This window comes from Sylvia atricapilla, chromosome 17 (genome assembly GCF_009819655.1).
Source record: "Sylvia atricapilla isolate bSylAtr1 chromosome 17, bSylAtr1.pri, whole genome shotgun sequence".
Lineage (NCBI taxonomy): Eukaryota > Metazoa > Chordata > Aves > Passeriformes > Sylviidae > Sylvia > Sylvia atricapilla.
Window position 1 is genome coordinate 11236049 of NC_089156.1, and position 16657 is coordinate 11252705.

The window sequence follows — 16657 nt, forward strand, 5'->3', positions numbered from 1 at the left end:
ATTTTGCTTTCTGCAGTCTTCCTCTTGTAGTATTTATAGGAGAAATAGCAAATATTCCGCAGTGCTTTCCTGAGATCCTTGTGTTCAGAGGGAGCAGGAGATCCAGAACAGCACAGTACCCACTACTGTGGGGCTGCAAGGAGACATTTTAGTTGGTATCAGCTTCCAGGGACAGGATTGTCTGATTCCAAGCCATGAAGGAAAAGAAGGGAACTGAAATCCAGAAAGATGAAGCAGTACATGGAACAGAGTACATCTCTCTTGCCTTCTCCCGAGAGAAGGCTCCAGAAGAGATTTAGAAAGACAAGAGCAGCAGATGGAGAAGGAAGAATAAAGCCAGCATTAAATGCCAAAACATTTCAAAGAAAATGGAAATTACTGTAAAGAAAGGAGGGGAAGAGACTAGAAATGGCGAGAGAGCAGGAATAGGAGAGAAGCAAGTACTGAAAAGGGATGGAGTGAGAAAAGCAAAGAGCAGAGGGAGAGAACCCTGACTGAAGTCAGAGATCCCTGGAACAGGGGCAGGGAGTGTCTGTGTGAGTAACCCAAGTTGGGGAAGGTCGAGCTTGGTTACACTGACTTGCTTTTGAAAGAATATGCCTTTTGATAACCTGAATGATTTTCAAAGCAGCAAATAATATTTCCTGTTAAAATGGAGTCAGTTTCTTCCACGTGTTGTGGGTGTGGCGTGAGCAGCCTGCACAGAGCTGCAGAATGGCTGCTTGAAGCCTGTGACATGCTGTTCCTTCACCTCAACTCCCACTTCAGAGAGGATGAGGTGCAATGGACATTTAACCGAGTACAGGGAAGACCCATCCATGTGTCCTGGCCCTACAGTGGTGCCTCTCTCTATCCACCTTTTCCAAAGGCATTTGGGGCTGCCACTGCAGCTCCCTGACAAAGAGAACGATTCTCTGGGAAAAGGAACAGAAGTAATACATCAGCGGTGGTTTAGATGAGTAGATGGAAAAACTGGGTGACATTTGATGATCTTGTGGTTAGTGCACAACATGGGAGGCCGGGGTCTGCGCCTGGTCCCAGCTCTGCTGCAGCACCTTGGGTTGTGTAAGGTCAATGGCACATTCCTGCTCCTTGAGCTTTTCAGATGGAGATGGGGCTTCCCATCTGGGGGGCTGGGAGGTGAAATTAATGTTTATAAGGATCTCTGGCATCTTCAGTGGAAAGTTCTGTAGTAAAATGTATGAACCTTTATTATTTTGTGGTAATAAGAGAGCTGGAGTGTGATTCATAGACACCTCTTCAGATCATATTTACTCATCTTTATGGAGCTATTTTGAGTTGCTTGTACTTCTTATAATTTACTGATAATTATTTAGCACAATAATTACTCTGCTTTAGGCACCTTTTCTTTCCCCCTTTGGAAACACTATTTCCGAAGGAGCAAGAACCTGTCTTTTTCTTTTAGCTGTACAGTAAGAAAAAAACAGTCCAGTGCCTTATTCCAGAGGTCTTAGGATATGTACAACAATCCTACTTCAGGCCTGTTGAAGGCATCAGGAATGTGGGACTGAGTGGATATTTGAAACCTGCTTGTGCTGGTGTCTGACTGACAGTTTCTGTACCTCCAGGCAGGACATTTCCCGCTGCTGCCGGCGCGGATGCAGCTGTGGATGTGCAGCCCCCATCCTGTTCCTGTGCCGGGGGCTGTGCAGCAGTGGCTTGTCCTCACTCAGTGCAGGGCTCAGTGTTACCTGGGGGGGTTGCAATCGTGGATCATTAAGGTTGTTAAAACCTCCAGGATCATCAAGTCCATCCTTTGACCAAATCCTGCTGTGTGATGCTGTCCAAAGGGAGGAGCTCCATAGAGCACGCTGCCTCCAAGTGCTGGGTTCTTCAGTAACTAAGGAGGAGCAAGAAATCATCCCAAATTCTACCCCATCCCTTGGATATGAACTTTAGGGGGGGTGAACGGAGCCTAAACCTGATTTTCCACTGTGGAGCTCACAGCTGGTCACTGGTGCTGGAAGCTGGTGACTGCCAAGCCCAGTCTCAAAACCCATTCCCATGAGTTGCTCAGCCCTACAGTACCAGAGTTCCCATTTATCTGCACAGGAATTAGGGATAGTATTTTATTTAAGGAACTCAGAATACAGCTCAAGCAGAAACCACATTTTTCAAACCATTTCCTATTTCTGGAAGAAAACAGTCAACTCCAGCAGCATGTAATTACACTCTGTGGCAGTGCCTTCTGTTTTTATCGTGATAAAGATCTTTAGTTGTCTACGAAGAGCAGCTATAAAGAACTAAAATATGTTTGGACTCTCCTGTTCTGTGAAGAGTTAGAAACGCACACTGGGAGCTGGATTCTCATCTCTCTTACCTGGCACAAAACTAAAGCCACTGCATTTGCAATGAGAGTGAGTGTCCAAATATATTTAGGTCTGGCTGTGAGCAGGAGATGGAGCTGTAATTTTCAGTAGCTGGTTAACAGTGCTGCAGTATGTGGCTGTTTCTCTGATGCCTGTTTGTACTCTTTCTCCATGTAATTTTTACCTGTTGATTTTAAAAGAAGACAGCTGAGAAGTATAATAAAGAAACAGTAATATTCCTATTTAATGGAATGCTGTTAATTAGTAAAGGACACAAACTGAAGCTTTGATTGGATTATTGGGTTTTTTAAACACCAGTTTCCCTGCAATTGGCAATGCAAATAATGCAAATAATAGCTCTGTATCACGGCATGAGAACCAGGAAGAAAAAGTGATCATTGGAAAAAAAAGAAGGCATTCCTCAGGCTGGATTTTTTGTGGATTAGGGTGGTCATGAGTGGGCATCAAATTGAAAGGGGCCTTCTGGGAATGGCAGCATCTGATTTCTGTCATGAGTGAGTTCTGTCCTACAGCAGTTCAGTTTGTACCCCATTACTTTTACTAGAAATCTTTTTGCAGAATTCTACAGATAACATCCATGGATGTGAAAAAAGAAGGATTAACTCCTGTGAACTAATCTGTGAGAGGCAGAGCAAAAGGCTGATTCCTGTGGCTGAGGAAAGTCATGTTCCACCAGCCCAGAGTCCTTGTAGCACTGTCCTGTTCCTGGTGGTGCTGTCACCACTAAAGGAGTCGTAGGAACAAAGTAGAAACACAGAGATTCCCTTTGCTTATCTTCCCGTTAAGATGGAAGATTTTATCTTCATCTTTTCTGTTTAGTGACCCCTGGTAGAATTTTTTTCTCTCAGTGAATTTACCTAATAATTTGTGGAACCTGTTGATCTTTTTGATGTCCTCAGCATCCTGTGGCAGTGTCCCCTGCGGTTTAATAAAGCTCTGTGTAGATAAGTACTTCCTTATGTTGCTTCAGATCTGTCCTTTCATATCATAAATACACTTCATGCCCTCTGTATCATGCATTCTGAGAAATTTGAATGAGGTGTCTGTTCATCTCTGTGCTGCCAAGGATTTTTTAATGTCCCCATTACTGTGTTTCAGCATTTTTCCCCCCTATTCTCAAGCTGAAAATGACAAGTGAGTTCAGTCATTTCTGGTACAAAACCCATACATTTGAGGTTTTTTTGGTGTGGGTGTTTTTTGTTGTTTTGTTTTTTTTTTTTCTTACTCCATTCTAGTTCCATTATAGGTAGTTTTGAGGTGAGGAGGGTGAATGTGAGACTCCACAAGCACAGATACTCAAGGTGTGATGTTGGGGAGCAGGGACTGGCAGGACATGCCTGCTTCAGCACGGCCCAGCCGAGCTAAAGGGGGAGATGATTGTTGTGTAAGTACTTCAGGGAGTATAATCATCGGGGCAGGAAAAGAGTTATTGAAGCTAATGGACAATGTTGGCATGGGAAGAAGTGAATATAAACATACCTTAAATAGATTTAGGCTGGAAATAAGATTGCAGATCATTGTTCACAGTCTGAACCCAAGAGCACATGAGAAGAACAGTAGACAGCTATGGTGAAAAGGGGGATAGATTTTCAGAATGAACCTGTATTTTAAATAATAAAAGTCAGCAGGGTTAGCCACCATCTCCAGACCTGGACCCCAGAGATGTTCCTATGTACTTTCATATGTCTGCTGTCATTTCCAGCTAGGAAACTTTTTACCTCTTTTTGGTGTTTCACCTTAAAAGTGCTGGGAAGAGAAAAAAAATCTACCAGTTTTTAATAACAGAGCTGCTTTATTTATGGATTCAATTTTATGTGACATTATGCATTGGATCAAATCTAAGAGATAGTAAGTAAATGGACTAAGAATCAGTGGACACAATAAATTTTATTGTATGCAAAAATTAGGGGGTAAAGCGTAAAATGGAGTGTTTTGATTAACTTGAAACAAATGTGATTTTTCAGAAGTGTTGAGCATTGTTTTCTATCAGGTTTTCTTTCAGTTCAGGGGGAGAGGTGTGAGGTGGACAAAGAACATTCCTGAAAACCTTTGAATAAGTGCTTCCAGTTTTTACTTGCTTGCTTACTAAGAATTCCTGCCATAGCTATCGCTGGGCCGGCTCCACCCAGAGAGGCAGGAGCAGTGAGGGACTCGTTATGGCAATTAGTGTTTTAACCAGAGTGGTGTCTGAAACAGATCTGAGCACGTAGAAATGGCAGAACATCAAACCAGCATCAGCTTCAGGAGCCTGCCCGGGGCTACCACCAGGAAAGCAACATTCCATGTAGCAGCAGTGGGAAAACTCTTCCAGATTCCCTAAGACAGGCCAGTTCCTTGGAGATCTACTCAGGGAACTTCCTGGGGGAATACAAATGTATTAGAAAGCACATACTGACAATTAAATTAAGTGTTAAAGTAAAAATTGAGTCTATCTGGTGTTAGAGAAAACTTGGAAAGGATAAAAATGATAAAGGTAGATAAGGCAGCAAAACAGTCCTGTGTAAATTGTTGTGTGATGTATTTTCTGGTTGAGATTTTGGGTAAGTTGTTGTGTGGTGTATTTTTCTGGTTGGGATTCAAATAAGTTTTCCATCAGTCATTCCAAGTGGCGCAGGGGCGAAAAGGAGATTTAAACTGTCACATTTCATTCTTGCCAGGCACCAGCTTAAAGGTGTTTGAAGTGATCCCACACAGCAGAGCCTGAACTCTGTTTGGTGTCAACAACAATTTTCAATGCCAGTAGTCTGCAAGGAGATTTGCATATACAAATATGTGTGTATTGTGAATCCTTTTTGTTGATAAAAAGTCCTGATTATAAAGTTCATAATCTACTGCAAATCAGGCATTTCTTCATAGTTATCAGATGCTAATAATTACTTTTCTCCCAGAAAATAACACAAGTACAAAAGAAAATGAGGATTTAAATCAATTTAAATTTGTTTTTCTCTTTACTGATTTAAATTGTGATTGGAATCAGTGATTTAAATATTTTTGAATAATTCGTGTTCTTTTACACTGTAGGATAGTAGATGCCATGTGATAGGAGAGAGCTGAAATGTATTTAAGAAAAATACCCCAGTTTTGGCTCCTGACAAATCTATTAACACACAAAACCACACAGTTGAGATTTGGGGGATATTTTGGGGGGGGTACTTCCCACAGTAGCTATACACATCCAAAACAAAGGCCTTCCCCTGCTAAGTACACTTGGAGGCAGGAATAAAACCTGATGCTCCAGAACCAGAGGTTTCTGGGGGTACTGTGCAAAGGGGTGAAAGCTGTTGAAGCTGCCGTTGAAGTTCCTGTCAAGGCTCTGCTTTCCTGGGGCAGCGCTGAGGAAAGCAGCTCCTTGCCTGACCTGTTTATTCTCCTGAGCACTGTTTCAGTCTCTTACACACATTAGTCCTCCAGACAAATTGATTAGTGCAGTAACTCAGTGCAGAGGAGTTCCAGGGTTTGGTGGATGTGTGTCATATGTAACATGCCATGGGGAGCTGAAACTGGATGGTCTTGAAGGTTCCTTCCAACCCAACCCACTCCATGACTTTACAAAAGAGCTTCACTGCCTATTGCCTCAGTATTTTTCTAAAATCTTTGCCTGGTGACTTGACAGATTATTTCTCACCTCAAGAGGCTGTACTTGAAATATTGTGTCCCTTCAGGGAGTAATTATAAATAGCAAGGACTTGAATGAGCACCTTCTTAATCTTCCATCTCTGACTTAATATTTTCACTTCTTATCAACTCTCAGCCACTTGCTTTGAAATCTGACCAATGCCTTTATGTGATTAATACATCAAACAGGTAAATTAGAGCCATTTTGACTCTGACTAGAAATCTAAATGGATTAGAAAAAAAATGAACAGACATCTCTGTTTTCCAACTGTTGTGCTCCAGGTATCACACAAGAAGATTTATGTATTCCTCCCCACTGTCATTCTTCTACCACAGACACGACTATTCAGTAATATGAATTTTTCCCAACTATGCCTTGACTACCATTTTTCAAGACAGAAGCTTTCTCTTTATTTCATGACAGTAAAAGTGCTGATGAAAACTACTGTAGTCTTAAGACCTTTTCCTTAGACAGTCTGTGTGAAATGAGTTGACACATCTTAGATTTTATCACCAGGAGCCTGGCCTGCATTTACTGCTGAACTGGCCAACAAAGGCTAAGGTTTGAACCTGGTTTAAGACTTCAACATCCTTTTGCTGTCCACCACCCCGGCATCAAAACAATCCAAGCTTTGAGTTACAGACCTGAAAGTTAATAGTTTTGTTTCTGGATCGAAGCACATTGGCAGAGCAGTGGGAAAGGCGTTTGTCATTCCACAGCACAGGCCGTGCAATTATGGACATTAATCCTGCATGCACTTTTCAGAACAAAATTGAATTGTATGTTCTGTCCCCAAGAAGATGGCTTCCTCTTAGTTCCACAGCACATTGAAATTAAAGTCTGCTGAGAATATAAATGAGGGCTTGTTTCGACTTCAGGACTTCCCTGCAGCACCAGTGGACCAGACAGACGAGGGACAGCAGTGCTCTCCTTCTTGAAAATGACAAATATAGCAAAATATATGGATAAAATCCAACAAAAGCAAAGCAGCTGCGAGTCTTAGCCTGATGTGGTTTAGTTGTTAGTCCTGGATGTTTCCCCACAAATCCAAGTCAACTTTGTAGGTGATGACAATGAGCAATGAGCCCTCATAATCAAACTGCACTTGAGCTTCTCCTTTGCCTACCATGTGTTTGGGTTTGGTCTCTGGATTTTCAGGCTGCTGCCCACACGTTGGACACAGCTGACTGTCTCCCAGCGTTCCGTGCTGTGTGTCAGAGCACACTGAGCCTCTTGCAGGAAAGCAGGTTTCCTATTCCGGTTAATCCACTCTTTCAGCCACATCCATTTGCATCTTCCTCCACAGCATGGCACTCACTGCTTATCTTCTTAGGAACCTCCTTCACTAGTTTTTGCATTTACTGACAGAACAAGGCTCTTGGAGACACGGACTGTGCTGTGGAAACACTTTGTGCCATAAGGCTCTGTGGAAGAAGGAAGCATGGCAGGATTTCCCTAATTTCCCAGTGGATATTCCCAGTCATGTCATGGCTCTTCCTGCAGAGTCAGTCTTGTGTGGGAGATGAAGTCCATGCTTCACCATTCCGCAGTCTCATTTATTACTTTATTAAGATGACAGGGTGCTGGGGTTTGGGGAGGGTTGTTTGGGTTTTAAGGCTTACGAGTGAGCGAGTTCCTGTCAGCACGTTCTGTCTGGGCTCTTGTTTGTTTGGGTGCTGCTCCTCTGCTGCAGCAGCCCATGGCTGTGTCCTCCAGGATGTGTTTGTACAGCCCTTGCTGCCTTTGGTTCTCCTGGAACACTGCTTAGGGGAGCATGGAGCAGATTGCATGGAGAGAGCAGTCAATATTATTTCATCTTGCCTTACTTTATTTGATCTAAGGTTGATCAGTCAGACTTTATTGGAAAGATTGTGACAGTTACTCAGTGCATCTGATGAAAACTCTTATGTCATAGTTCAGATAAAGTAGATGGGAAGTAGTAAGATTGTGGATATTTAGGCTGTCAGACTGTCACTGCTAGCGTTGAGAATACAACTGAAATATTGGTTAAAACTCTTGAGAAAAGTGTCATGAAATTTGCCCAGGCCCAACAGCTGAGATCGTATTTCATGTGAATGGACACTTACACCAAAACAATGAACCTTAGAAAGCTACTAGGTAACTCTCTTATTGTGATACAAGTCAATAATTGTGATTCATAAACATCTCAGTGAGTTTCCTTTTTGAAAACATACGTGCTGGCCTGCAGAAAGCAGCAGCAGCTCAAATCACATCTTTTTTCAAGGACTTGCATATCAACCAGCTTGAGGCTGTTTTTCTCATTGTTTCTGTGTAAATATTATTTTTTCTAATACCAGCTAAATACAATACTCTGTAAAGGTGCATAAAAAATTTCAAGGGAAGGTTAAATCAAAAGTGTGTTTGTGCCACATAAAAAAACTTTATTTCACTTCATTATTGAGCATCATAAAGTCTGGTGTGTAATAGGCAAACACGGATCCTGTTCAGCACTGGCAGCAGCAGCTGCAATCTGTTGGTACAGGAGATGCTCAGGAGTGAGTGAGTACAGCACAGGGGTTGTAGTCGTCCTCCCCCAGCTTGGTTTTACTACTTAAGGATATTTGCATGAGAATAAAATCTGGTTCTTTGGCACTCATCTGCTCCTGCTGTTTATTCTTCGCTTGAGGTTATTGTCTCAGTTTGTGACAACATAATTGGTTTCTGTGGAGAAGATTATGATATTGATGAGACTTATATATGACTTCAGGTGAGGTGCAATCAAAGCAACAGTTCAAAATAGAAGGTGCTGTCTGTTTTCATGCAGTTTTCACTATGGCTCATTCAGCAGCATAATTAAGGATGTTATTTATTACTGAACTACATCACACTAAGGTGAAGTATGGACACAGTTCTGCTACTGCAGGCAGGACTGGGGTCACTGCTGCTTATTTTGTGTTCTAAACTGTTGTAAACTCCACCAGGCTGGGCAACTAGATGCTGTTCACACAAGGGTTACTCACTATTTGTTGTAATTTAGTGTTCTCTGGTGCAGACAAGCTGAAAGAATCGAGCTGGAAAATGCTCTCTTAATAGTTCCGTCTGTGTATTAAATATTCCTTTGAATGGTTAGCTGCTCTTGTATAGGATGAGGGTTTTTGAGAGCAATTATAATCAGAAAAAAATATTTTACTGTGCTGTTTCCTCCCTTGCTGATTCCCAGTTTGCTGTTTGATATCATACCCTGTCCCGTTTTTTTTAAACACCATCTCAACAAAGTTTACCAAGCATTTGGAAATCATTCCAAGATCTTGGCATGTTGAGAGCCTTCCCTCCTCACTCAGGCTCTGTAATTAGAGCTCACTTGTCACTTGTGGTGCTGCTGCAAGGGCAGTGTGGCCACGCTCTGGGCTGAGCGTGGTGTGGCTTACATCGGGAAGGAACCTGCTGCAGCCCAGAGAGGCCAACGCCAGCATCAGGAGTGCTGGAATGCACTGCAGATTGAGAGGAGTAGGATGATCTCTGTCATGATTTAATTTGCTGTGAATGACATTTCGCCGTGGTGTGACTGGTGGATTGTCCTTGAGGGATGTCACAAGTTATTTTTTTCTCCAGTCTGGATTACGGAGCCAAAAGGCCGGAGGGACAGACAAGTGTGAGCCAGGTTACAGGGAGCCTCGCAGGGAATGGGGCTAGTGGAGACTTGGTCTGCCCACGGGCAGGTGTGGGACCAGGCATTTACCTTCTGGATGTCATCTGTCCTGCTGCTGCTGCAGGCCAGGTGTATTATGGCACCACAAACACGGCTGTAGCCACAGCCTTGCTCCTGGTTTAAAACTCTCCCTTGTAGGCCTGTCATTAGATGCATCCCCCCACCCCCTTCCTCTCTCCTCCAGAAAACATTGAATTCTGATATTACCTTGTGATTCTGAAAGCCAAGGCCTTAGGCACATGCCTTTCATGCCTCAGCTTTCGTCTGCTCCTGCTCCCGGTTGTGTAGGAACACAATGGGGGAAGAGAGAAACCTGAGGAGCCAGGCTGAGCACATCCCATCGCCTTTTGGGAGCCCCATCGTGTGCTGTGTGGAAATGCTCCCATCACGGTGGATGAGCAGGATGGGGAGAACCATCACCTCCCCATCGTGTGAGTTTGAGTTGGCACAGGAGCACAGGAGTACAACACACAATGGATATTTAACGTACTGAAAATAAGGAAGGGGCATAATTACACGATTCACGTGGCTTTATCAGCAGTTGCCTGTAAATGTGTGCTTAAAGTTTGACTGTGTTTTGTTACTTAAACCTGAGGGACCAGGCTCGGTGTGGATCCTGGTGTCACAAGGGCTGTGTTGCTGCTTGCTCCCATGCCAGCTCTTGCCTGTTGCTGCCTCTTCTGAACTCTACCCAAAGTGGTTGTGCAGTGTGGTAATTCAGACCAGGTAACCGAGCTCAAACTAGTTTGGCAAAAATCCTCATGCAAGGACCATTAGATGTGCTTCTTTATGGCTTCTTGGTTGCTCAGCACATGCAAATATTTAATCTCATGTTTAATTCTGTGTTGTGGGCGTAGGAGCCGGAGGCAAAATCCTAACAACTTGAGTGGAATCGGGATTTCCCCTGAAAGCAGGCCCATAAATCCAATGGGAAATTTAAATCTCCGGCACTCAAATACAGGCCCGTGACCCTCAGGTTCTGTAGGGCAAAGGCAGTGTCCATGTGGAGGTGGCTGGCCCTGGGTCCTTAGGCTCCAGAACGGGTCCCCAGTGACCGATGTGTAACATGTCACACTACGGGCAGGGTATTTCACCGTGTAACGCCAGCAGCGGGGCAGGCTGATCAGAGCAGGGCTAGAAATGGTTCCTTGGGAGCGAGTCAAAGAAGGGGTGCCCGCACAAGGAGCAGCGTGAGGCCAGACGCGAGCAGCTCCACCAGCCGCGTCGCCTCGTCTTCTCCCAGCGCTGGTTCCGCCGCTTGCAATCGGGAAGTTTGCTGGGTGCCTCGCTCGTGCGGAGGGACGGAGGCTCCGCGCCGCGGGAGGGGACGGGCAGGTAGCGCGGAGCAGGGTGTGTGTGTGTGTGTGTGTGTGTGCGCGTCTCCTTTGTCTGAGCAGCCCGAGCAGCGCCGAGCGCCCCGCGGGCGGCCGCGCATCCTCCCCGCCCAGCGCCGCTCGGCACACCCGAGCCTCGGCCCGCCCCCGCCGGCCCCCGGCACGGGGCTCATCACCGGCGGGGGGCTAATTGCCGGCCGAGCCCCCCCCGGGCCCGGTGCCCGGTGCCCGGCCGCGCCGTGCGCGGGGGGCGGCCGCGGTGCCCCGGCCGCGCCGTGCCCGCTGTCCCCGCAGGCCGGCCGTGTGGAAGCGGCCCGCGATTGGCCGTGCCGGCAGGGCCAGCCCCTTCCTGGCTGCCTGGCATGAATATGCACGGCCCCCCTTCCTCCTCCTCCTCCTCCTGCATGTGTGTGTGTGTGTGCGGGGAGCGGGGCTCCGCCAGCAGCGCCGCTCCAGCCATGTCAGCTCGGCTCCGCCTGGGCCCACCATGAGCCATGGCCATGTCTGCGAGCGCCGACGAGGAGGACTACGAGTCGGAGCCGGAGCCCGAGCCGGGGCCGGGGCCCGAGCCGGGGCCGGAGCAGGTCCGGGGCGGGCGGCGAAGTTTGCAGCGGGAAGGGAGGGGAGGAGGCCGGGCCGGGCAGCGCCGGGCCGCGGGGACGGGAACAATGTGGGGTCGGGAGCGGCCCCGGGGCAGCGCCGCCCGCCGAGGGGCCGCGCCGGGCGGGGCCGCCCAGCCTCCGCCGGCCGGCCCGGAGCGCTCGGCCTCGCCCGCCGCCCGCGCCCCGGCCGCCGCCGCCGCCGCGCCGCCCGGGGCCCCCGGCGCGCCGCCCGCGGGTGGTGCGAGCCGCTCTCGGGGGCTGCCCTGTGAGCGGCAGAATTGTTATTTTTTTTCCTATTAAGATTCCTCAAATAGCTGAGAGGGCTGCGGGACTTGGGGGAGAGTCTGATGCTGAGCCTGGCTACCTTGTCTTGGTTTGATTTATAGCCGAAGCCTCCTTTCCGTTCCCAGGGACGAGGGATGTGGAAGAAAGAGAAGGATGTGTGCCGAAATGAAAAGAGAACTTTTATTAATACTTGCAGGGTTTATTCTCTGAAGGCTTTTTTTTTTTTTTTTTTTTTTTTCCCTGTGGGGGAAGGAGAATAAACTTTTTGAATTTATGAAGTAATCTGTGAAAAATAATCCAGAACATATGTTCTAGATTGCGTATTTTACTCTCTAAGAACTGCCTAAGCAATTAAAAATGCACCAGGAATAGTATTAAACATGTGTATGCAATTTAAACATAAACTGGATAGTTTTCTTCAAAACTCGAGGTGTTTCGCTCTTTAAAATAGCCCAATATTTTGGTTGTGGAGACAAGTTTCTACGTAGTCCAGGTGTTGAGACTATCTCTCAAAACGGATCTCGTACTGAACAACTTTACCTTGTTTTGGTTCAGAGTTGCACGTAGAAAACAGGGCCGAAATAGAGTTTGGGGTGGTGGAGTGCCTTGGGTGCTCCCCAGGGATGGCAGATCTGTGCAGAAACCTCCAGTGTGCTGTGCTGGCCTGGTGCAGTGTCAGTCCAGGAACCTCAGCTGAGGTTTGGATGAGGAACTTTATTAAGCCTTTACCTACTTCTGAGGATTGTGTGAATGTGCAGGCCCGTGCTGCTGCTGAGTTCACTGCTGGGCTCCCAGACATAGTAGTTAAAATGTCCCAATCCTTGTCTTTTCTTAAATTTTTTTCTCATGCCAGGCCTTTTCCATTTGTGTCTGTGTCTTGGTGCAATCACTGCACACTTTTTGAAAAGAGCTAATGGTTGGGAGAGCAGATTGGTCTCAGCTGTATTGTACCAGCTGTGAAATTGCTACTTGGAGGTACTGGTTCTTGCTGGATGAATCTGGAAAGTTGGTTGTGTTCTGGGATTCTTCAACTCTTCTAAAACCTGAGGCTTTCAAAGCATTTTTGTGCCTTAGAAGTTTAAAACAAAAATCAATGCAAGACGGGAAGTCTTTCTTTTGGAGTTTCTTAAGAGGCTTGGTCTGATCCTAAACTATAACGCAGTGACCTATGTACCAAAGACCTGTGGAATGTTTTCCTTTCTGTTCAGAACTGTTCCAGTGGTAAAACACCTCATGTAGCTCCAGCTGTATTTTCATACAGGCCTGCTTTAATGTCTGCTTACCCTATTTTTCTACACAGGATGTGTCAAATCAATATTTTGTTGCTTTTTCTACTGTGACAGCCCTTGTATGTAACAGGTGAAAGGCTTCACCTCTGAAGGTGCAGTTGAACAGCACGATTTCAATGCTTGGGTAGAAGCTGCAGGTTTTGGCACTTGATATGCTGACTTTGATTCCTCTTTCCCTGGTCTGTGTCTAAGAAGGCAGAAAGACTCTGTGGTTTTGCAGCACAGAGCACGCAGGATTTACTGCACTTGTGGAAGCTGCCTGCAGCACTGGGGGCTTGCAAGTGTGTGTGTGCTGGGGCTGTGTCCTGGGCTGTGGGGTGGGCAGCACCTGCCCCAGCCCACCAGGTTGCTGCGTTGCTCCTGGTGTGAAGAAATTCAATTTCTGGCTGTGGCACTTCACTGTGTGTAAACAGAGGGAGCTGCCCCAGGCTGGGGCAGGGGGATTTGTCCTGAAGCAGCAGTAAAAAAAAGCTGCATTGTGCCCCAAGTCTGTGGAACTTACTGGTGTCTTTGTTTTTAAGAGCTCCTACTTTTGATGCAGCTTATCTCCCAAAGCATACTTTTGCCAATATATCTTATTCCACCCTCCAGGCCTAACTTCTGCCTCCTCACCACCAGAGGAAAATAAACAGGGGCACTGGTGTTGGCACTGATGTGCCAGTTTATCACACCCTAAACAACATTGCTATGTTGGCAGAAAAGCTGCTGGAGTGTCATTAACACCCAGATGAACCTGCAAAGTATAAACATTTTTATTTTCTTTCTATTTTCTTCTGGGAAATGAGTCTGATTCAATAGTGAGCTCTGTGTGGTCACTTGAAAGGGTCACTAGGATCTACTTTGGTTTTGGTGGAAGAGACTTTTGTAGGTATGAACTGGAAGAGATGGTGGCAGTGAACATCTGGAGAGGATTAATGCTGATTTGGGATGGCTGGGATTGAAAAAGTTCAGTGCCATCCCTCTGATGCTGCTTGTTTAATGAGGGACCTTGGACTTGCAGGACACCTCCACCTCAGCAGGAGCGTATTCTGAAGGAGGGTGATGTAACTAAACACTCACTGTGAGAGGAAAACAGCTCTCCTGGAGTTTGCATGTGCAGATTTTTGGGCAGATAGACTTCAGTCAGACATGATCCGAGGTGCTGGCACGTGCTCTTCAGTTAATACAACTTATAAGGATGTTATTGGCATCCGTGGGATTTTTTGCTCTCTAGCTCTAGCTTCTTCCTTGGCCCCACTGCATTCCTGCAGTTACATCATCCTGTCCTTCCTTCTTCCTCTCACTTCTTCCTTTGAGAAGGGTTTCTGTTAATTGCTAAACAGACATAAGGGATTAATCCAGAGGAACTGTTGACTTGGTTGTGATTATTGCCAGGCTCCTCAGGGAAGTGGTGGAATCATGGTCTGTGGAAGTGTTAAAAATCCGTGTGGATGTGGCAGCTGGGGACGTGGTGTAGTGATGACCATGGCAGTGCTGTGTTAATGCTTGGGCTCCATGATCTTCGAGGTCTTTCCAACACTAACAGTTGTGTGATTGTGTAGTCCCTGGCAGTGTAACAGGCTGACCCTGCCACGCAGCCAACCCCAGTATTTTGGGGTGAATGTGGAGTTACCTGGTCTGCACCACTGCTGGGAATGGTCGGTTTGACTGGTTTCCAGCAGGAACCCCAGAACTCCCTGCATAAGGAGGCTGGGAGAGAGATGTGACACTGGAGCAGGAGGGGACAGTGCTGCTCACTGCCCTGGGCAGCATGCAGGGGTCTTGCACCCTGTTTGGATGTAAAAATGCACCTCTGGTGCAGTGGGAAAGGACAAAGATAACTGACCAGAAGCCTTTGCTGTGCCACCCCGTGGGTGACTCTAATGCCCAGGGTTGCCCGTGACCTGGCCCCTTTAGGGTGGTGTTTCAGGTGACAGCAGTCATGGATTATGGGTTAATGCATGTAGCTTCTGTAAAAAAGTATTTTCCCCTAGTGTTTATTTATCAGACCTTCTGCAGAAAAAAGTTGTAGTTGGATTTGGCTATCCTAATGCTGTTAAAGCAGTTGCATTGGGATGCAGTGCCACATAAAGCTCTAAGCTCAGGGCTGACACTTGGCAAGTCCTGGATTCTCATCTTCGGGTGCTGTTGTGGGTCTAACAGCAGTGAACGAGAATAATCAGAATTTGTCCGTGTGTTACAAAAGGAAACCGCTGCTGTCTTGCAAATGTAAGGGATATATATTTGTGTGGCACAGCACCTTGAAGCAGTGAACACTGCACACAAAAAAGGTCTTGTCTAGGGGAGAGATACACCGTGGATTCTACATGAGCTGTTCAGATTGTACTTGGTTGGAGTGAAGTGCTTCAGGGTCTCACTGACCTGCTCCCCAACAAGCCCTTCAGAACAGCCCCACACGTCTCTGAGGTTTTCTTGGGAGATGTTGAGTCTGAAATAATGGTTTGGTGCTGCTGGCAGCAGTTTAAGCAGGTCACTGAAGCTGAGTGGTGGAATAAGAGCTGTGCCCAGGTAAAGGGCACTTGCAGAAGAGCTTGTTTCTAGGCTACAGACTTAGTCAGCCTTGCTTTGAGAACCAGCACCTCCCTCCTTCTGGACTTGGCCACAGGGTCAGCTGATCTTCCTCTCTAGGGCAGAGGAGTTTGTGTGTGGAGTTGCCTGGTGACATCTCCAGCAGATCCCAGTTGGTGTTGGGACAGCAGCTGGAGGACATCAGCACCTATTTAATGATCCGTTTAATGGCTGATAGCTCTCACAGTGTTTTCTCCAAAGCTCGATGTTCATGGTATTTTTTGTTTGCCCGACGTCTTTTTGGTTGTTCTTTGTAATTGTGAAGGTTAGAAGTTTGCTGCTGCAAACATCAGGGTTATGTTTCTGTTGCAGTAAGAGTTGTGCTCAGGGCAGAGCCCTTCCTTAGTGCCTCTGGTCCTTCTGAGCCTGGTTGGTGGTTGTTTTGTGACAGCTGAACAGGGCTGGGACATGTGAAATCGTGCTGAGGTACCTGTAAGTAGGCAGTGGAGATTGCCCAGCAGCTAAATGATTGTCTTTTACCAGGATAAACTCATGTTCCGAGCAGAGGCTTCCAGATAGTTCATTTCCTAGGGCTGAATTAGAACTGTGAGTGTTGTACTTGAGCTTATTTCCAGATCTGCACAGCCCTGTTGAGACCACCCCACCTAATCCCCTCATTGCTGTCCAACAGGACCGTGTTGAATTTGATGGGGTCTGTAGGAGACCAGCACTTCAGAAAATCACTGCAGTCCATTTCCTGTTGGAGGAATGGGCATGTTTAAGCACTGCGGTGTGGGGAGGGTGAGCCCAACTTCATGACTTGTAGATGGTTTTGTAGTGCGCAGGATGGGACATGTGAGGGCCCACATTTACCCCCAGTGCCCAGCTGCTGTGTCTGCTTTGGGAACAGGAGCAGGTTACCTTTGTGTGTCACAGCAGTAACAAGGAGAGTACCAAAAAACCGAGCAGGGTGTCCTGTTCACATGTCTAGAAAGCAGTGCA

At 46.6% G+C, this 16657-nt stretch overlaps 1 protein-coding gene across 4 annotated transcripts in view; it reads left to right on the forward strand.

The window, feature by feature from the left end:
- The window catches only part of KDM2B (lysine demethylase 2B), a 107338-nt gene that overhangs the window by 71011 nt on the left and 19670 nt on the right, over nt 1-16657 (forward strand). The gene's annotated exons all lie outside the window — the stretch shown is intronic.